Source organism: Euphorbia lathyris, chromosome 6 (genome assembly GCF_963576675.1).
Source record: "Euphorbia lathyris chromosome 6, ddEupLath1.1, whole genome shotgun sequence".
NCBI classification, from domain to species: domain Eukaryota; kingdom Viridiplantae; phylum Streptophyta; class Magnoliopsida; order Malpighiales; family Euphorbiaceae; genus Euphorbia; species Euphorbia lathyris.
This window is the reverse complement of record NC_088915.1, coordinates 44,461,762-44,484,650: the sequence shown is the minus strand read 5'-3', so window position 1 is coordinate 44,484,650 and position 22,889 is coordinate 44,461,762. Positions and strand designations below refer to the sequence as shown.

General features: G+C 32.4%; 1 long non-coding RNA gene across 12 annotated transcripts; it reads right to left on the bottom strand.

Annotated features, from left to right (window-relative positions):
* Positions 1 to 5,837: 5,837 nt before the first annotated feature.
* On the bottom strand, positions 5,838 to 21,809 carry LOC136232499 (uncharacterized). Of its 12 annotated transcripts, none has more exons than XR_010690513.1 (8): positions 21,519 to 21,809; positions 21,123 to 21,284; positions 20,920 to 20,986; positions 20,397 to 20,479; positions 18,683 to 18,734; positions 17,683 to 17,760; positions 8,956 to 17,569; positions 5,838 to 6,495 (listed from the first exon to the last, which is right to left on the bottom strand). It is a non-coding gene; the product is annotated as an uncharacterized lncRNA (long non-coding RNA). The 12 variants fall into 12 exon arrangements; XR_010690519.1 differs by having other exon boundaries at positions 8,956 to 9,759; XR_010690512.1 differs by having other exon boundaries at positions 8,956 to 9,062; positions 9,395 to 18,734.
* Between the last annotated feature and the right edge of the window lie 1,080 nt (positions 21,810 to 22,889).

The following is a 22,889-nucleotide window of genomic DNA, read 5'->3' as shown; positions in this document are numbered from 1 at the left end:
TCATTTATTAAAAATAATTTTTCAATGAAATTACTAAAATATATCCGTAATTATTATGGTGATGACTATTGATATATCGTCATAATAATATCCAAATACATGACAATATTTAAATAATATCACAAAAAATAATAATTAATAATAAAATTTTATTTGTCACCGTTTGTTTGAATTTAGCTATCATCAATAAAAGCGTCATAAAAAAGCATTTCTTACCATGACAATAAATTTGTCACTAATTATCATTATTTCGTTAAGAAATTTTTTTCCCTCCAAATTGATTTTGCTAAATTTTTCCTCGAAAACTATAGGTTACGATATTTAACATATTGTCATAAAATATATCTAATAGTGACGAATTGGTATATCAATGAAGACACTCTTAAAAATTGTCATGAGAAAGTAAAAACAGCGACAAAATATAAATTTTCGTCATGGTTAATTGATTATTGGTGACGAAATTATGTTCGTAGAAAAAAAAATCGTCATAAAAGGTCATATTTTTTGTAGTGTATAGTTCTTCATGTAAGCTGCCAGAAATCCGACTTTTAGTGGGGAAAAAATTGTGGGGAAAACTATTTCGCCACTAAATCATACAAATATGTGGCGGACAATAAAATTGCCACAAAAAATTAATTTTCAATGGGGAATTTCAGAATTCGTCATATAAAATGGTAAATTAGTGGGGAACACTGATATTCGCCACATTTAATGTTATATACTGTGGCGAATATCATAGTTCGCCATAAATAATATCATAGATTGTGGGGAATTATCAAATTCGCCACAAATAATGGTATATACTGTGGGAAAGATTTAATTCGCCACAAAAAAATAATGGGGAAAATAAAAATCGACACAAATGTTAAGACAACAGTGGGGATTTGAAAAATTCGCAACAAAAGAATATAAATTAATAAGGAATCATTTTATATTAAAAAATTTAAGTATAATTAATTAGTAATTAAATATTTGTGTTATCATTTTTAGTTATTTATTATATTTTTTAGTTATTAACAAATTAATTTATAAACTATAAAAATATAAATTTTTAGAATAGTAAAGTTTTAATTATATAATTTATCGACTTATTATATTTTTCATTTTTAATAAAAAAATTATGGGATATAAGGTGTTTAAATGTTATAAAATAATTGATTCTTTCAAAAAAAAATTTATTAAATTATACCTATTAATATATTTTCTAGTATATATATATATATATAATATGATATAAAAATATCTTATTTTATTTTTTCGTTTTGGGGGGAAAGTAAAACATATTCCCCCCAAATATATTAGTAGCTAGAAAACCTAATTCTATTTCCCTTCCCTTTTCTTCTCTCAATTTCTCTTCGTCTCTTTCATGTTCCGTTCTCGTCTCTGCTGCACGATTTGAAACTCGTACATGATCTGTTTCTTTGCTTCAGGTATGAAATTTTAAGCGACCCTTTTCTCCTCATTTGTAATCTATATCATTCTTATTTCAGATCTTTAATATTTGATTATGTCTAGATTTTTCTAATTAGGTTTTGTACGAATCATATTCTCTCTGGTTTCTTTTCCTTTCTTCATGTTCGTCAATCTCTCTTCCAAGTTCGACCACGAATAAAGTGGTGAGGGTAGCTTTTGTATTTTGTATTCTTTGTTGTTTTAGGAGATGGAAAGAATAGGGAGAAAAGTCTAACATGTTTTTTTTTGTGCTGAACAATCCCTTAATTTGCTTGCGTTAAATTTTCAAATTTTTTGGGCCTGGAAATGGTATCATTGTGTTATTTTTAACAGTGCAGTGGGAGAGTTTCCACCTAAGGTCTTTGTTGGTCACTCTGCTATACAAAGGAAAGGCTGCTCTTACTATGGAATCTCGGGTTCCTGGTATGTTACTTGCTTTATACATGTCTGATGTAAATTCATCTCATCATGATTTAATAGTCCAAATATTGTGTAGTAGGTTTTCTCATAATTAATGGTTTGTAATTAGGTAACTTTAGCTTCAAAAAAGAAGAAAGTACCCTGTGATATGCAAAAGGCAGAGAGGTTCAGAAGTGAGCTCCTTATATGAGGTGTGCTTTTAATTCCAATTATCTGGGGTTAAGGTACGGAACCAGAAGTACACAAATAATGCTCTGGTGCTTGGTGAAGGCATTTTTCACTTTCCATTTAATTTGAATTATGATTTAGATTTACTTCCGTGATGATTCTCTTGCAGTCTTTACATAAGATTTGATGTCCCCTGTAGGAAAATATTGAAAAAGAGCCTTGTATGATTTGCAAAATCAAAACTCAACCACGGTTGAGGGTTATGTGTGGTGCAATATGTGAACATAGATACTAGCTTGCATTTTTTTTGGGTTGGCCTACTCACGTTTCTCACATTTGGTATGATGCTTTAGGTGTTAATTTACATGCTTCAATCTCAATTCCTGAATAATTACACAATTCTCTCTTGAATCCTAATAGTTAATATGAGCTTATATTTATTTGTTCTTCGTGTTAGACTTCACTGCCATGTAATAGGCTTAATAGTGTCTCTGAACTCATTTGCCTTTTGACTCTTATACTAATAATAGTCAACATAAGGTATGGTGTTTGGTGTGACTGAAAAATCTACAAGGAAAGGCCCTATCAAAAGGGTTGCTAATCCATCTGTGCTCCTCTCCAAGATAATTACTCCGAAATGGTAGTTCGCAAGTCTATCTTTTTCTTGTTTAAATCTATTATTAATTTTTAGGCAAAACTATATTTTTGACCATGTTATTTTCTTAGCTAGAGATAGAAATGGAACTATCGCGCTGGTGCTTTTACTGTTCACACATGACCATATGCTTGCTGAAAGACACTACTACTATTCTCTTGGTCTTAATTTAATGCAAGATGAACCCAAGGTTCACTTCTGCAAACAAACTGTTAGTGATTTGCATTATTATCTGCAGATCTATGATAATCATCCTCTGCTCTATCTACTGCTGTAAGCTGATCTGCTGCACTCACAGTTGTGCCTTGTGGTTGTAATTCTCATATTCTAACATGCCCCTTAGGAAAATGCAGCAGAATTGCTTCTATTATCAGTTTGTTTCTGATATGTCCTGAGTCTTGTCAATTTGAAACTCCATTTCTTTCCCACTTAATTTTGATAAACGAATAATTTATTGAGCCAGTTGAAATTTTTACAAGGACTATTTTTTGAAAAAGAAAAATTCAACTGATAGTTGTTCGTCTTAAATATGTCGTTTGAATGTTGGATGGAAAGTCAATTTAGTACTTCAACTTAATCAAGTTTTGATATAAAAAAGTAAACTATATATTATTTGGTTTAACTATTATGGTTTATTTGTCTCCATAACAGCTCTACGGGAATCCTCTAACTGATTAATAGTGAGCAACCATTTGAAAAGCTAAGTAACTTAAATTATATACAGCTTGTCCATTAACTTAAATTATATGCTACCATGGCCATTATTAACTTAAAGTATATGAAGCATGGCCATTAATTTAAATTAGTTCTTGTGTCAATTATTTTGGAACTACCTATAATTGTTGGTTTTGTACTAAGTGAGCCAATTTTTTAAGTTTCATGTCATATATTAATGCATTTCACAAGTAGGAGCCTTCGAAGTGCACCTCGTAATTCTTATTATCTAAGCTCTATTTTTACATTGTTAATTAAGCATAAATCTAAGCTCTATTTATCATTCCACTGGCCAACTGCATTTCAGACAAGTAAGGTCCTTTTAAGGGGCCTGCATGCTTTATGTTATCCTTCTAACTTTTTTTGAATGCATAATCAAAATTATTTCCTCTGTTCTCTCGCAATAGCACTGTTGAAACACCTTTTTACATGATTTTGATTTGACAAAATTATTCATATTAATGATAAAAAAATATATTCTAACACATTAAATTTAAATGCTTTGATTTATTCACACTAATGTGTTTGTTCAATGTTGAGTTATTTGATTTATAAGACATTAAGTTAAATGGCCCCAAGGCCCATGAAAAAGAGTCAAGCTCAAGTCAATGGATCATAGCCTCACGGCCCAAGAAGACCAAAACGCAGTCGTACTGAGTAAAACGCAAGCCCAGCTTTGAGAAGGATCGAGAAGCCTTCGTCTAAATAGCTTCAAGATGAAGCTGCTGAGTTGAGCGACAAGATAGTCCAGTCAGCAGTTGACCTGAACAAACTTAAAGACAAAGTATTTCTACTTTGGGTAAAGCTCAGAGGACGCAGAAAGCTGTCTGGAAGACTTTACTATAAATGTGGAAACATTCTGGTTTTTCTGACGAAAAGCTGCTGAGCACTGCCGAAGACAGAAGATACAAGAATATTATTGGCCGAGGACGCTGAGCACGTACCGAGTGAAAACAACAGGAAGCCGTTTCCCTCCAACGGTTATTTCGAAATTCGAAATCACCGGTGCTTCAAGTGTCACTATAAATAGGCCTCTCAAATGCTTCATTCGATGCAGATCTTCAATTAAGTCGAAACGCTGACCAAATTGTTACTTGAAGTTCTGTGAGAAAAACAAAGTAAATCTTACACCAATTCCAATTCTGTGTAAAAGTCTAGAGTGATCTAAATCATCTAAAGTGTCTTAGCAATTGTTGTTTAGGACAAAAACACTTATCATTTCTAGAAGAATAGAAAGGAGAAGCTGGGTACTCGGTTATAGTACTCAGCGGTAGAAATAGGAGTGAGTAGAGGTATAGAGGAAGGTACTCTTGTATACTCACCTTTCTATTGTAAATGGTTTGTGCTCTACCTTTAAAGAGCTCAGTAAAGGATTCAAAAAGCTCGGAAGGATTTTCAGGGACTGGACGTAGGCGAAGAGGCCGAACTAGGATACGTCTGCTGAGTAATATCCTTCTAACCCTTATCTCCCTTAACTATTGCTTGCTATAACACTGCCTAGTTAAACGCTAAAATGAACACAAGCTGAGTTGAGTGAACTGGGAAGCTGAGTTCAGGAATAGACTCAAAGTGCTATCTTCTAACTCAATGATAGATTAAGTCTTAGTCACCTGTTGACTAAGTCTGTATCTAAAACTTACTCAGTCTCACAGTGCGAAAAGACTTCGAGAAAGTCTAAGTTCGAAATTAACAGTCAGCCATACGAGAAAATATTAAAATAGTTCCTAACCCCCCCCCCCCCCCACCCTTGGAACTAATATTGTCACGTTATACGGGACCAACAAGCACAACATAACCCATTGCGTTGTCTCTGTTTTCTCTTCTTAACAGCATATATCTCTTTTTTATCACTAGACTGTTGACTGCTATCCTGTTACTTGCACTGCTGCTAATAAATTGTGCAGTAAGATTTTATATGTTTAAATTTCCATATGTAAAGTAACAATTGTTTTCTTGTGTATATAAAGTTAACAATTTGTAAGCTTGAGTTTATATGTTATAAACCTTGAACTTTTATGTTTAAGTTAATATTTTTATTCTTCAACTTTTAATTATTGTATTGTTTTCACAGGTCATCCAGACAAGAACAACTTTTGAGAAATTCTATTTTGCAAATGATGATCAATCGATGCATGAACTTGTTATGTTGATAGTTTGTAATCAATATACTTTGCCCCATTTTAATTAATGCCTTAGCATAACAACACAATTTTTCATTAGGTTGATAGTTTGTAATGGATATAACTTATAACATATATTGTTATGGATAAGTACTTTTCTAGATTACTATTTAATCTTATAATTATTTTATAGCAATAATTAGTTACCATTTTAATTTTATAATTTAAAGGATATTTTAATAGTAACTTTTTCTATTAAATATATATTTTCAATAGTGAATTCAATTTTAAATAAAAAAAATTGTGCGAATTTTGGCCACTAAGCCCTTTATGGCAAATCAAATTTTCACAATGGAAATGTGACATAATATATCTTAATGGCAAAAAAAATTAATTTGCCACAAATAGTCAACATTTAGTGGAAAATCAAGATTGCCACAAAAGATATTCTAATGTGGCAAAAATGAATCGCCAAAAAACACATGTCTATTATGGTGTTATTTTTTGTCACAATAAATCTACTTTCTGTGGCATTAGTTAACGCCACAAAAGAGAGGCTTTTGTGGCGTTCAAGCTTGCCACATTAGATCCATATTTGTGGCGAATATTTGCGCCACAAAATATTGTTATTCAGTGGCGGTATTATTTCGACACAATAGGCTACCGTTTGTGGTGAAGTATATTTTGCTACTAAATAATATCTATTTGTTGCAAACTATCTTTTTTGCCACTAAATCCTTTAGTGTCCCGTTCCTAGTGGCTAAGTTAATATTCGCCACAAAAGGCTATAATGGCAAAATTTTAGCATTTTGTTGCAAAATATTTCCCCACAAAAAATCATTTTTCTTGTAGTGCACACCCTGAATGTCTTGGCTCTGCTAGATAATCTACACAACAACTATTTGTCACTGCAGTTGTTTATAAAAACCAGTCATGCTCCTACCGAGGATATCATCATCTAGTCTCCTACATTACAGTGAAAAGCATTCAGTTTACAACTCAAGCCCATGTAAAATTCATAAATCAGAGACATGATTCCAACATATCAGTGCTATTGAAGGGATCATATACAAAAACCATGTATGCATAGTAACAGTGGGGCAATCAATTGCATTGAACACAAATGGAGAAAGGAAACATAATATATAGATCAATCAATCAAACAAAAATGAAAATTATAAATGATAGAAAAGCAACTAAGCCATAACTTCTTGATTCGAACAATCTATTTTTTAACTTCTCCATTTGTATAGTCATTGGTGGCTTAACCTCATTTTTAGAGCATTTTGTTTTCTCTATTTGTCCTTGTCTCTTATTGACTTAAAAAAAAGAATAGTTGGAAGCCTTTTCTATAATTTCAGAAAAATCAATTGTTTAATTAATTCCTAACAATGTCAAAATATTCATAAATCACAAACATATCCCTTTTATTCCTATATTTTCTTGTCAAACGAACATATCATCATCATTAGAGAGAATAAAACCATAGGATAATTAAGCAACTGAAATCTAAATGACAAAAAAAGTAGCAAAAGTATGATAATCATTTCATTACCAAACGAAACCACAACTATATATACCACCACTATAGGTACATTCAATGTAGGAAAAAAGTAGTAGAAAATCGCATATATTAAAAACCAAACAATTGTAGTAAAAAGATTACATGAATTAACCATTTAAGAGCTAATTAGCCTAATATGGAAGAGGGAAACATCAGAACATTAGAAATAAATGGGAAGAACAATATATATGTCAACCTAGAAATGAGCTTACCACACACATTTATATCATATGGGATAAATACTACTTTGTCATCAGATAAAAAAAAAAATATAAAGGTTAAATATATGATACTATTGTCCATAAATTGTAATAGCTTGCATATGTAAAATAAATTTAATCTCAATTTTCTTTATCCATGGAAGGTTAAAATGGTATTTTTTTGAAAGATCAATGAATCTCTTTACCTCTTAAAAGCATGAAATGTAGGACCAAAAGCAAAAAAAGTGAACTTTATTAAGAGTTCGAGGTTGAAGGTATGTTTTATTATTCTCCTTTAGGGGCGGATCTAGGGGGGTAAGGGAGGGTCTCCCGACCCTCCGACCATCCGGAACACCCTTGACGAATAGTGGTTCAGTCCCGAGAAGCCCCCCAAAATAGTTAAAATTAATACTTATAATGTACAATGTAATTATATAACATAAAACTAAGTTTGCATAGTTGGTTGTAGTGATAATTAAAGACATCCCTACATCCAAGGTCTTGTGTTCAAATCTCCCTCTCATCACTTTTTATCTCATTTTAATTTTTCCCTTAAACCTCATTCTCCTTTAAAAATATCAATATTAAATTATTCATTAAATTGTTTTGTGTTCAAATCTCTCTCTCTTCACTTTTTATCTCATTTTAATTTTTCCCTTAAACCTCATTCTCCTTTAAAAATATCAATATTAAATATCATTTTTAATCATTATTAACCTCATTCTCCTTTATTATTTTTAATTATATTTTTTAGTTACAAAATTCATGACCGAGAAAACAATTTGATTAATTGACCAAACTTGTCAACGTTAGGGATAAAATTGCTCTTGGCTGCCAATATTAAGGGTAAAATTGCACCATTTTATACGTTAGAGGTAAAATTTTTCTTAGGTGTAAACATTAGAGTATTTTTGCACCTTATCCTTACTTCATATTGAATCTCAGTTGTTTTGTACTTTAATTTTTCCAATTATGATCAAATTTACCCTTATATTATCAAAAATTTGAAAATTTCGATTTGACTACTATGAATCAAAGCCTTAAGTCGTTATTAAAAAAAAATCTTCATGCAATTAAGCCCCTCCGAACCTTGAGCTCTGGCTCCGCCACTGCCTTTACTTGCCAAATTTTTTTAGCAAAATCATTAACACGCAAAAGAGCAAGGAACCTATGGATAGAATGATGAGTAAAAACCATAATAGACCACAAGGAAAAAAAACTCCCATCATATACATTCAGTCTATACAAATGGAATTTTTTATTCATAGCTATACTTTTCCAAAATTAATTCCCTACATTAGTATCTTTTTCACCTAATCCCCTACAAATGTATTTCAGATTTTGCCTCTGAATTTACTCATATAGTTAAATTATTTAAGAAAACGAAATAATTTAGGTTTACACTGGTTAAGAATTAAAATTAAATTTGATATTACATTTCAAGAGCAAAATTAACTAAAAATGTAGTTCCAAGTAAAATAATTAACTATGGATAGATTCAACAAAAACCCCTTGGAAGTTGTTATTAAATGGTGACTAATAAGATAAAACGAAATAAGTTGTGCATATATAAAAAGAATAATATGTAAAACTGAATCACGTAAAAGTAAAAATGATTCAAAGGTTTTTTTATTAACTCTGATTAAATAGTAAGTAGCTTACCATAATTATTAGAAAGGGCAAACCAAATTCCTTCTCATCAACCTCAATTTGCCTTTAACGGTTTGAGCTTTCGCATGAGCTTTAATTCTCAATTCATCAAGATATTTCTTAAAACAAAACAAAAATTACTGTAAAATAAATCTCCAATCAAATATTTAAAATTTTAGACTTCTAATTAGTGTATTATGTAGTTGAGGAAAACTTTCTGATGTATGGCATGAGCCTTATTTCTCTTTAAATTCCTTTTTTCAAGGTTTATACAGTTTTGAAAACAAATAAGGTCAGGTTTATACAATTTTGAAAACAACTGTAAGGTCTTATTTAGTTACAGTAAACTTTCCATGTCTAATACTCAATCATTAGACAATGTTCAATTATAAGACCAAAATTGATGATGTTTAAAGGAATTAATAAAGTGAAAGTAGTAAAATCAATGTACCTGTTTCTCATGAACAAACTATGTTTAGTCTCTTAGATATCAAGAAACATAGAAATACACTTAAGTTTGACTCCTAAGAAGTTCATGGTTACCAAATGCAATGACCTGAATGGTCAAATGATGTGAACATAAAGAAAAAAAATCAATTGAATAAAAAAACAATTAAAAATAGAGGTATCCTCACCTGCTAATCTTCGGTTAGGAAGTGTAAAGGAAAATAGACAAGTCTAGGCGCAGCGGAATAATAAAATTTTATCTATTTCCCTTTTTTAAGATCTGTTAATTGTTATTTCATATAAAGAGGGATATAATGAAATACCTTTTCTGAAGAACTATCTACACTTGCAAACGAAGTGCCCACAACTCTTAATCCGTGTATCACGAACAACAAAAGAAACAACACAGAAAAGAAAGACGATTAACAATCAACTTTAATAATAGCAATCACAATGATTACCTCTAACAGAAATCGATAAGAGATCAAAGAGAGAGTAAGAAAGATTGTAATTAGCCGAGACGGTTTCGGAACGGTTCCTCTTGCCTCCTTCTTGTGTTAGTCGAATTTTGGGGGTTAGGGTGTCTATTTATAAACTTCTCAAAACCCTAATCCCAGTTGTGTTAGGTAATTAAATAATTAGAATCTTATTCGGAATAGGATTACTAATTAGATAATTAAATAAACACTTTATTATTATCTAAATAATAATTAATTATATCTAGATAATCATTATTAATCAAATTAATAATTTAATTATTGTTAAGGATAATTAATTAGAGTTTCAATCACATTAAAGCTTCTAATTAATATTATGGTAAAAACACACCAAGTAATGGTACTTTGTCAAAAACAAAGTAACCATAGAAGGCACCTTAATATTATGAGATAATCCTTTAATTTAATTTATAATCATAATCTAATTACAATTATTAAATTAAATTAATTATCCCTAATATAATTACAAATTTCGGCCCACTATGTTAGTGTCTCACTCATTACATTTTCGTCCTCTGGTTCCAAGTCCCATATGTGACCCATTAGGTTCTTTATTGCCACTAGCCATATATATCCTTTGAGATTAATTCATCACGATTAATTCAACATATATATAACGGAATACCGTCGCGAGCTGTTACTAGCAGAACCTATGATATTCCCCCAGAGCAATTAAGAAGTCAAGTTGATAACTGACGTTAACCTTTCCACATTAGGTACAATATAATACGATCCTTCATCAACTATATCATGTCGGTCAATTCCTTATAACCATGGAACGTGTCAAGGTTACATATAACGAAGAGTCCGGTTTTACTCGTACAGGTTGAATTCACTCTGAAAGATAAGTTAAGTGAAATGTCCATTTCTACTCTTAACTCTATCACCTTGCAAGGATTTCAGTTAATTCTCCACAAGCTGCCATTTGGATATATCTCCCACTTATCGGGAGTGACGAATGCTCAATCCGACATTAACTATCATGCAATTACTTTGTATGATACCCAACCCTGCTCTCACACACCCTAGGCTCTCACCTGTTGGATCGTGCTCGAAAAGAATCAAAGCACCAAACTCCATAATCCAGAATCACTAATTAACGAATGTTTGAGTCTGAGGATTAGTTATACCTACTAATACCAATGAGATGAACAGTTGACACATTAGATAAATCAATCCATACTGTTATCTTAAGTCGGGTCCCAATCCTAATGAACTCATTCACTGGATCCATGTAACTGTCTAGATATTTGAATATCTAAAGCTTGTGAGATCAGCTTTCTGTCTCGATAAAAAACACTGTTACATGCAAGTCTCAACAGTAATATGCCAACCCCTATAACATATTACTTGACTTGGGTTGGTTTTAAGTCTATTGGTCTATTATAAAGTATAGTCTCACTTCATGCTTGTATGAACACTTTATAACTACTTAAATAAACTTAGGATTACTTTCTTTATGAAAGATTTGTGCCTTTATATGTAGTTACATTTTAATGCTATATATCTGATTAAACAAATGATTAAATAAACAATTTATTCATTAATATTTATATCCTAAAACAATTGTCTTTAGGACACTAAACTCCAACATTCTCCCACTTGGACTAAAGCCAGTTGTTTCTGAAAATATTCCCATAAGAGTTCGCATGATGATCATGAACCTTTTGGGGTAATGCATTCTTTTAAATGGATCTATAAGATTGTGCCTTAGTGGGCACTCTTTTTAATTCTCACATCTACTCTTGTTGTTATCTCTCGGAAGAGATAGTAATGACTGAGGTAGTGTTTGGACGTATTATGAGACTACGGGCCCTTAGCAAGAGCAATAGCCCTATTGTTAATCTCATTAACAATGTCAGGTACCACGCCTAGTTCATTAATGAACTCGCATTCCAAACTTCCTTTTAGCTGCTTCTAAAGCTGCTACATATATATACTCTGATTTAATCTTTGGCTCGGCTACGGTTTCCTGCTCAGAACTATTCCTGCTAACCGTACCTCTTTCAGAATAAACTTGTATTCTGCAAGATCATCTTTATCTATTTGATGACTTGTATCTGAAAGTGTCCAACTTTCAAATTTCATCTCCATATAGCCGGAACATATCTTAAGTTATTTTAAATACTTTAGAATGTTCTTGACAACAAGCCAGTGACTATCACTCGGATTGACCTATAATCGACTTTGTCATGCTTAAAGCAAAATGATGTTAGGTCTTAGTGCAAAACGCTTTGAGCACTTTGTCAACGTATTTAGATTGGGAGGGGTCAAGCAGTCTTCTCAATCTATCTCCATAGATCTTAATCCTTAAGATATAAGCTGCTTCTCCTAAGTCTATTATGGAGAATTTTATCCGATAACCAAATTTTTCACCGATTGCAATATAGCTACGTCGTTCCCATTAGTAGAATATCATCGACGTATAATACTAAGTAAATGACCAAGCTCCCACTAGTTTACATGTAAAGGCTCATACGAGCTCCCACTAGCTTACATGTATAGGTTTACAAGAGCCTTCTCATAAGTCCTAGGTTTATCGTCTAACACGTGAACCTCTTCGCCGTCTCCCACTAGAAATCCAAATCTCTTTGGGATTTCATTGGCTCCCACTAGAAATCCAAATCTCTTTGGGATTTGATGAACTCGACCAGACCTATGAGTTAGTAATGTCATTAGTGTCTCATCTTGTGAGACAGATTCGGGTTCCACCATCGCTTCCGCTATTTCAGCCAATCCTTCTTATTGAACTTCTTCAAGTTCAATCACGCTCTCTACTTGTGTTTCTAGAAGAAACTATTTCTCTTGAAATATAGCATGTTTGGATACTAATACTTTCGATCATCCGAATGATAGAAGTAATATCCTGCTGTTTCTTTCGGAATTCCAATGAAGAAATATTTATCAGATTTAGGGTCTAACTTAATCTGATGCTATGTCTTTAGCATGTGCTGAACACCCCTAAATTCTCATGAAAGAGAAACCGGGTTTCTTTTCCAATTAACAATTCAAATGGAATAGAAGGCGGTTTTGTGGATACTCGGTTCAAGGTAAATAAGACGGTTTCTAGGGCGTAGCCTTAGAACATCTTTGGAAGAGAGGTTGTGCTCATCATGGATCGTACTATATCTAATAGAGTACAGTTTCTCCTTTCAGATACTTCGTGGTGTATACGGAGGAATCCATTATGAGCGAATCCTATATTCAATTTAGATAATTCAGAAAATCATTAGAAAGATATTCTCCACGACGATCTAATCGAAGCACTATGATATTCTTTCTTGTTTGATTTACTACTTCATTCTTGAATCATTTGAACTTTCTCAAAAGATTCTAACTTATGCTTCATCAAGCAGATGAATCAATATCTGGTATGATCATCTTATGAAGCTAATGAAGTGACTGAAACTTTTCTCTTGCTTATGTTGATGTATGACTACATACATCTGAATGCACTAGTCTTAGAGTGTATGGTACACGTTCTCCTTTATTGCTAAAGGGTGTCTTTGTCATTTTTCCTTTAAACAAGACTTACATGTGCTCATTGATTCAAAATCAACTGAGTCTATAAGCCCATCTTAATGTAGCTTAGACATGAGTTTCTTACTTATATGCCCTAGGTGACATTACCACAAGTAAGTTGAATTATCTATCTTTTAATTCCAAATGTAAAAGCACCATCCTGACTCTTCTTCTGGAGAGAGTCTAAGTACTTCTTACAGTTCCTCTTTCAATTCCCTTCTTTACCATATTGGTGGCATTCCCATCTTGCTTTTATTGATTTGGGTTTAATGCATTTGTTCTTCTTGGAATCTTTAGAATTAGGAAACATCCTTTTCTCTCGTGAGATCCCTCAATAGCAAGTGCTTACATCACTTTCTTAAGATTTGGGCTCAACCGACTTGAGCATATTCAAGAGCTCTTCTAGAGAGGTCTCTGAGTTTATTCATCTGGCAGTTCGTGATGAACTTATGAATAAATCTCTGGGAGGGATTGCAGAACTAACTCGACACTTAATTCATTATCCATCATAAATCCAATACTAGAAAGCTTTGGTGATGTAGTCAATCATCTTGACATAAAGTGCCACAACAGAAGAACCTTCTTGCATCTTGGAGCGAAACAATCATCGCTATCTCATAGCGTTCGCATTTGAGTCTGTTTCTCAAAACACCTCCTCCAAGTGCATAACCATAGAATATGCATCCATGTTCTTATATTGCCTTTGTAACTCTAGTGCCATAGCTGCAAGTATGATACATCCCGTACGTTCGTCATCTGATTGGTGCTTCTGGTAAACATCGATCTTCTTAACAGGAGCATCATCAACAAGGAAATTGAGTATCGGTGTATCTTAATACATACCCAATCTTTTCGAACTTCAAAACAATTTTGACGATGGGTATCATTGTATCTTAATACATACCCAATCATTTCGAACTTCAAAACAATTTTGAGTTTGCCAAAATAGTTAGTGAATTTTGAACTATTCAATTTGTTATCGGTTAAAATATTATGTAGATCCATTTTAGATATGATGATTCAGAGTATTTACTTTAACTTGGGAGTGAGATAGAGTGATGGATGTTATTCATTTATTTAATTCATTTACAATTTAAATACGTAGGACTTTATTTGTTTTTAAATTGCTCCCACTATTTTACCAAATTAATAACCCTCTATATTAATTCGAAGAATCTTATACAAACTCTTTAGTGAGCTAGGATCATATCTTGTGAAGCTTACCTTGAATGACTCAAACAAGTTCACTCCCTTTAATAGGTAGATTCATATAATCAATCACATCAACTATGTGATTCTTAGGTTGTTGGGTTACTAACCACATTAGTAACTAATATGTTTTAATATTAATCCCAACCATTGATGTAGATTGAAATCGACTGAAGGTTTTAATCGTAAACCAACAAAGAATACAATCTTCTCTAGCTAAACTAGAAGGTTGAATAAACCCAAATGGATAGAAATCCTTGCTCCAATGGAGGCTTAAGTTTTAATTCATCAAAAGTTAGGAAACATTACAAAGAGGAGGGTTTAAATACTCCCCAAAATAACAAGAGAAAAGACCAAAAACCCATGAATAGGGTTTTGGGCAAAACATGTTCATAAGGGTAGGATAGATAAGGAGAGAGTTCATGGTAGTTTAGTAATAAGGGGTTGGTGGCAAAACAGTAAATAAACACCAACAGTAATGGTCCCCCTCTTGGCAAGAACTTGGGGGAGAAGTATCCTCCCAGCAGAGTACGCCCCAAGGATTACGCCCCGCGTATTTGAGTCTCTGAACTTGGGGACGCTAGATGATGTTCCTTACATGTGGCGTCTAAGAGACTACGCCCCGCGTAGTTAGACTCCTGCGGGTTGGACTCCACGCGTGGCGTCCAAGGCGTACGCCCCGCATATGTGACCTCCTGAGATGATTCTCGCTCAGAGTTGCTACCCACGCCCCGCGTACTGGTCGGGACGCCCCGCGTACTGGTCGGGACGCCCCGCGTCCCTGAGTTTCCTGACACTCCTGAGATGACGGGGCTCGCCACGCTTCGCGTCTTGCTAGGTACTCCCCCCGCATGCTCTATTGATGGCCTTGGCTCTCGCCTTCCTTTGGTGGATTCTCCCATATTCCGCCTTGATCCGGATTTGGGCTTAGTGAAAGGATGCCCTCATCTCCCAACCATATTGCCCAATAGCTTTAAATAATCCAGACGACTCGCCCAATTACTCTCAGCCACTTTAAGTCATTAACCTTATATATTCGTGAAAACATTTTTCGATAATTCAGGTGTTATCCATAAGACCCCAAGCCCTGAGACTCTCAGTCGCCCAAAGGCCCCCAGATACTGCCGGCTGAATTATAATATTAGGGGGGCAATTGATTTTATAACTTGCTTATTGACTTAACTTTTGTTTAGCGAGGGATTTTTATTTTAAGCCTCATAATCTAACCTAATCTTGATTTGCTTTAGCATACATCAGACACATACAATTTACATTGGTGGTTATGGACATATCATCTAAATTATTCCGTCGAGCCAGAAAATGAATAAAAGGTCACCCTAGGGTAAATACTAACTATTACATATTTATCCTTCAGGTCTTCCGTCTTTTCTTGGCGCCTTGATTTACAACAATATTTAATTTCTATACTACTTTAGAATACTTCAACTAATTTGAAGGGATTTAGGTGAGAAGATAAATACAATAGAGAGTAGATAAGACAGGGCACGCAGACCCTATTTTCCAAAAATACCAAAAGATTAAATAACAATTACATAGGGGTCTAAATATGTCCATAACATCAAACATGCAAAGACTCAATTAAATAAATTTAATTGGTTGATTACATAAACTATTTATGTAATATTTTAGTTAATCAAATTAACCCTTAAATTAATTTTACTATCAATTTAGTCTTTTAATTAACTTTACTATCAAATTAACCTTTTAATTAAATTTTGTATCATTTATATTTTATTCTAATTAAAATATATCAAATATAAACTTAATTAGACACTCAAGATATAACTATACAAAATATTAATAATTTGTGTTCAATTATTTTACCAAAATTATTTAACGTGTTTAATTCAACCGTACCCCATACAAATAATTAAACATCAAATAACTTTGAAAAAATCAATTACAAAACACAAAACTTTTAAGACGAGAGATTATTAAATTATTGTGTTTAACTATTTTACCGAAATTGTTTTAACGTGTTTAACTAATATATTGAATATAATTATTAAGCACAAAACGGTTTGCGAAATCAAATTAAAACACACATAATTACCATATCCATTTATTAATTATAATAGTTATAAATTAACAAACTCATATGGACTGATTCGTTGTTCCAAACTTTTAATTTTATATCAATGAAATAGTTCGCCTAATTAACCGTATCAAATAACTTTAATTAGACAACTCAATTCAATATATACAAGTTTAAAATAGACAACGATCAAAACATATGGATCAATTAATTTTATATATATATCAATTTTTCGTTTTCTGAAAACCAAAACATTTAGAAAAACAGAAAATAAACGTGACGGGGACGAAAACCGGGTTTGTCCCTGTCGCGGATCACATCCGCAACGTTTGGCGGCATTGCTGCCAAAAGGCAGCAATTGCCGCCCAAACGACAACAGAGAGTTGGAGTCCAACTCTCTTTAAAGAGTTGGACCCAACGGAAGAAAATCTGCTGTCCCCAACTATATGTCCCCTTATCTGTTCTCCATTCATCTCATGACATGTGTCCAATTTTATCCTAATCATATTTCACCTGTTAACCTTTAATTAATTAACTTTTTTTTACTAAATACCAAATTATAGCAAGCATCAATCGTGCTTTCCACTTTTTGCTATGTACCAAATCCAAGGAAAACCTCCCACCACCTGACCTTGATTTCTTTCTTTCTGGCACTGAAATATACCTTTTATAAATACTTATTTTCATCATGTTAATGTTATTGTTCTTTGTTAATCTTAATTTTTCAAGTCTTTAACACCATCAAAGCTTTAAAAACCTCATCCTCTTGTGCAAAGTTGCAGAATTCCCCAATTTCTAATTGGGGAAAAACTCTCATCACCATTGATAATATTATTCTTGGTATTGTTGTATTCTTCGAGAAATTAGAGTCCAACGCCGGTACCAGAGACAATATCTGCTTTCCCTCCATTATGTTTTCCGATGAGATTAAATTTATGAAAGATGAAACAACAGTAAAAAAAATAGTAGGAAGAAGAAGAGGTGGGATTTTTTTGAACTGAAACTCACCGGAAAATTCAGTGGAGGATTGTTCAGTGGATTTATGATGATTCCATGAAAGAAATGGGAAGAACGAACTCTGTTTTTCTTTTAAGAAGAAAGAACTCTGTTAATCAGAGAGAAATGGGAAGAAAAATACATTCTTAGAGTTAATTAGAGGTTAAAAGAGTTAAATTGTGCGGAAGATGATTAGGATAAAATTGGACACATGTCATGAGATGAATGGGGGACAGATAAAGGGACATATAGTTGGGGACAGCAGATTTTCTTCCGGACCCAACTCTCCATAATATACTGATATAATTTTTTTTTATTTCTTTTAATTAAATCAAAAACTATTCTTTTAATTAAATCAAAAACTATTCTTTAATCAAAACTATTCTGTTTAAAAAGAATAAAACTTTCGAATTTTTATTATTATATATATATATTATAAAACTATTTTATATTTATATATATAACCTTTTCTAAATATATATTAAAATCAATCTATTCTAACCGTTTCGTTTAAATCATTAACTAAATCAAATTTTCAAAGATTAATCCTTTTAACGATTCAAAGTGTTAAAACCCTTAATCCACAAAACACGTATATCACATATACAAACATCGTTTTAATCAACCGTTTAATTCTACAAACCCCTTTGTTAATTAACCGAATCATAAAACATCTTAATCTCATCTTAACCGTTTAATATTTTCAATCAAATTAAAATTAATTCCAGAATCATAATTTTAATTATCAAATAAATGAAAACTCCATTTATCTTTAGATTAATTAACCAAATCAAATTTATTAATTAACCTAACAATAAATCTATTCAATCTGATTGAAAAACCCTTTTATTTACATATATGAAATAACAGATTAACCTGACTCTGATACCAATGAAGGAAAATAGACAAGCTTAGGCGCAGCGGAATAATAAAATTTTATCTATTTTATTTATTTTCCTTTTCCAAGATCTGTTAATTGTTATTTCATATAAAGAGGGATATAATGAAATACCTTTTCTGAAGAACTATCTACAGTTGTAAACAAAGTGCCCACAACTCTTAATCTGTGTATCACGAACAACAAAAGAAACAACACAGAAAAGAAAGACGATTAGCAATCAACCTTAATAATAGCAATCGCAATGATTGCCTCTAATAGAAATCGATACGAGATCAAAGAGAGAGTAAGAAATATTGTAATTAGCTGAGACGGTTTCGGAACGGTTCCTCTTGCCTCCTTCTTGTGTTAGTCGAGTTTTAGGGGTTAGGTAGGGTGTCTATTTATAAACTTCTCAAAACCCTAATCCCAGTTGTCTATTAAATAAACACTTTATTATTATCTAAATAATAATTAATTATATCTAGATAATCATTATTAATCAAATTAATAATTTAATTATTGTTAGGGATAATTAATTAGAGTTTCAATCACATTAAAGCTTCTAATTAATATTATCAGATAATCCCTTAATTTAATTTATAATCATAATCTAATTACAATTATTAAATCAAATTAATTATCCCTAATATAATTACAAATTTCGGCCCACTATGTTAGTGTCTCACTAATTACATTTTTGTCCTCTGGTTTCAAGTCTCATATGCGACCCATTAGGTTCTTTATTGCAACTAGCCGTATATATCCTTTGAGATTAATTCATCATGATTAATTCAACATATATATAACGGAATACCGTCGCGAGCTGTTACTAGCAGAACCTATGATATTCCCCCAGAGCAATTAAGAAGTCAGGTTGATAACTGACGTTAACCTTTTCATATTAGGTACAATATAATACGATCCTTCATCAACTATATCATGTCGGTCAATTCCTTATAACCATGGAACGAAGAGTCCGGTTTTACTCGTACAGGTTGAATTCACTCTGAAAGATAAGTTAAGTGAAATCTCCCACTTATCGGGAGTGACGAATGCTCAATCTGACATTAACTATCCTGCAATTACTTTGTGTGATATCCAACCCTGCTCTCACACACCCCATGCTCTCACCTGTTGGATCGTGCTCGCACAGAATCAAAGCACCAAACTCCATAATCCAGAATCACTAATTAACGAATGTTTGAGTCTGAGGATTAGTTATACCTACTAATACCAATGAGATGAACAGTTGACACATTAGATAAATCAATCCATACTGTTATCTCAAGTCGGGTCCCAATCCTAATGAACTCATTCACTGGATCCATGTAACTGTCTAGATATCTGAATATCTAAAGCTTGTGAGATCAGCTTTCTGTCTCGATAGAAAACACTGTTACATGCAAGTCTCAACAGTAATATGCCAACCCCTATAACATATTACTTGACTTGGGTTGGTTTTAAGTCTATTGGTCTATTATAAAGTATAGTCACACTTCATGTTTGTATGAACACTTTATAACTACTTAAATAAACTTAGGATTACTTTCTTTATGAAAGATTTGTGCCTTTATATATAGTTACATTTTAATGCTATATATCTGATTAAACAAATGATTAAATAAACAATTTATTCATTAATATTTATATCCTAAAATAATTGTCTTTAGGACACTAAAGACCAACAAAGTGTTGTGGGCATCTTCGATATGCATAAATACTAGGAACCTCATTACCAAAAGGGTATAGATGGAGAAAAATAGACAAATAATAAAAAAAATGGTGGAAGAACTCAACAAATTAAACATGTTGTGTAGCAAAACCATATAAAGATAGAGAATTTTACTCGTAAGAAGGACTCGGCCTGCAATTCACAATAGATGGCAATCACACAACAGGGTCCAAAAATGATGTTGGAACTTCATTGAGCTACAATCGTAATATATAATGAATCAAAACTCAATTCCAATATTCAGTGGAAAGTTAAGCATCTATAAACATACAACAATTAGATCATGTAGATTTTAACAAACAATGAACAACAATTTTAATCAGTTTTACATGAGTAATATATCCAAACTCTATCATGTGAATGATAATTTTCTTTTATATGAGTGGCTGAAATATTCCTATAGGATCAGTGGAGAATTGAGTCTTTCTACACTGATAAATAGCAATCCCAATAGTATGTGATATTCACCATTTCATTTATCAACAATGACTTCTTCTACTTGCTTCTGTTTTCCTTACTAATATTTTTCACATCAAAACAATTTTAATAGGGAAGAAAATAAACAGTGAAAAATTTCTGAAATCTCAAAGAAAAATTGCAATAATATAAACCATAGAGTTTGAAAAGAAACATTAACCTTAAAAGTTGCCAGATAAACATATGCCCAAAGTTATCCAAACTATTCTCTCCCTTAAGATCGCCAACTGTCCTTGAGAAAAAAATATGAGAGAACATAAGCAAATGAAAATAACAAAAAGGAGAGAGGAAGAGACATTGACAGAAGGAAAAGGAGAGGAAGAGGAGATCGAAATGCAAGAATTAAAGGAAGCAGTGACTCACTGGAGACTTGAGGAGAAGCCACGGTACCATGGTTAGTCTAGGATTTCACTGTATCCATATGAGAGAGAGAGAGAGAGGGACATAAAGAAACCATGCATAAACTAAAAAATGTACAAAAAAACCCCTCTTAAATCCACAATAAAGCTGAAGATTTTTCCAAATCTGTAATATTCAGGGCCAAATAAAACCAATAAAAAATTAATTAGAATATTGAGAGAGAAAATCTCTGAAAAGAGATAAAAAAATAAAAACATACAAAAAACTTTACATCTCAAATTAAAACCTGTCGATCTAAAAAGATAACAAGAAATAATGAAACAAAAGAAGAATAAGAAAAGATAGAAAATGAAGTAAAGAGAGGGGAGGGGAGGGGGAGAGAGAGAGAGAGGAACTTACAGGAAGCGGATGAAATCAAATAATCAGGATCAAACTCATCCACATAAATCAAATCGCATAAAGAAGTCATAGGAGAGTCGTTTAATGGCGTTGCAAGCCTTCAAACCCAAACCAACATCTTTAATTAGGTCGAATCAACTAGAAAGTCTAAGAAGGGCGTCGACGATGCTGAAACCAAAGCAACAAGATTTTACCTAGGGATAGTTCAAGAGAAAAATAGAAATGACAGAGGAGTTGAGAGAGATTGCGATGAGGATCGAAAGCACCTGAAAGAGGAATTGGAATGAGAGAGAGAGACGGTGATAATGTGGAAAGGAAGAGGATAATGTGGAAAGCAGTGTTTTGAAAACCGGACCGGAACGGCCGGTCGAACCGCGAACAGTCAAGTGTCCGGTTCGATTTTAACTATACAGGATCAATTATATTAAACTGCATCAAACCGAGGTTGAACCGCGAACTGGTGTTGAACCAGTGAACCGGATTGATCCTGGTTTTTTGCCATTTTTTGAAAAACATATTGAATTAAGGAAAAAATTTAAAAATTAGGTAGAGAACAACCTCTTTAATAATTGGTGTTAATTAATTTAATTTTAGTCTTAATATTGTGTTAAACTATGGGTTTGATTTTAGATGTGTGAATTTTTAATTAATGTGTTAAATTAAGGATTGGTTACCGATGTGTGAATTTTTATATTATCTGTATGAATTTTTAATTTTTAATTAATATGTTAACTTAAGAATTGTTTATTATATGTATGAAATTTTTAATTTTATGTTCAATGAAATATCATTTTATTTTATATATATATTTATTTATTTATTTATTTTTTTATCCGGTTGAACCTATTAAACCTTGAACCAGTTGTCTCACCGGTTCAACATCCGGTCCAGTTTTCAAAACATTGGTGGAAAGGAAGATGCACGAGTCTAAGAGCTTGTTTATATATAAAGCATGGAAATAAAAGACACGTTTGGCATCATATTAAAGATTACATTGCTGATGTGTCACAATAATAAAATTTCTACTAATATGTCAAATTTCTAAATGTTTAAATTATTTTTCTTAATGTTAAACGTGTTTGCTAAAAGAAAACATTTGTAGAGATAGACTAAAACTCTCTCATTCTAACTCATCGCAAAAAAAATAGGCAAAACTGAATGAAATTTAAAATACAAAAACTTATCAGATCAAATTTATTTATCTCCTTATCAGATCAGATTGATCTATCTCCTCCCTTCAAAGTAAAAAGTTGTTCTCTTCACGCATGTTGAACGGTTTTTTACCCACTTCTACTCTCATTGTTCTCTATAAGATCTCTTCTCCCTCTCTCGATTTAGAAAACTGGATGTCTTCTTCCATTTGTTGGTCTT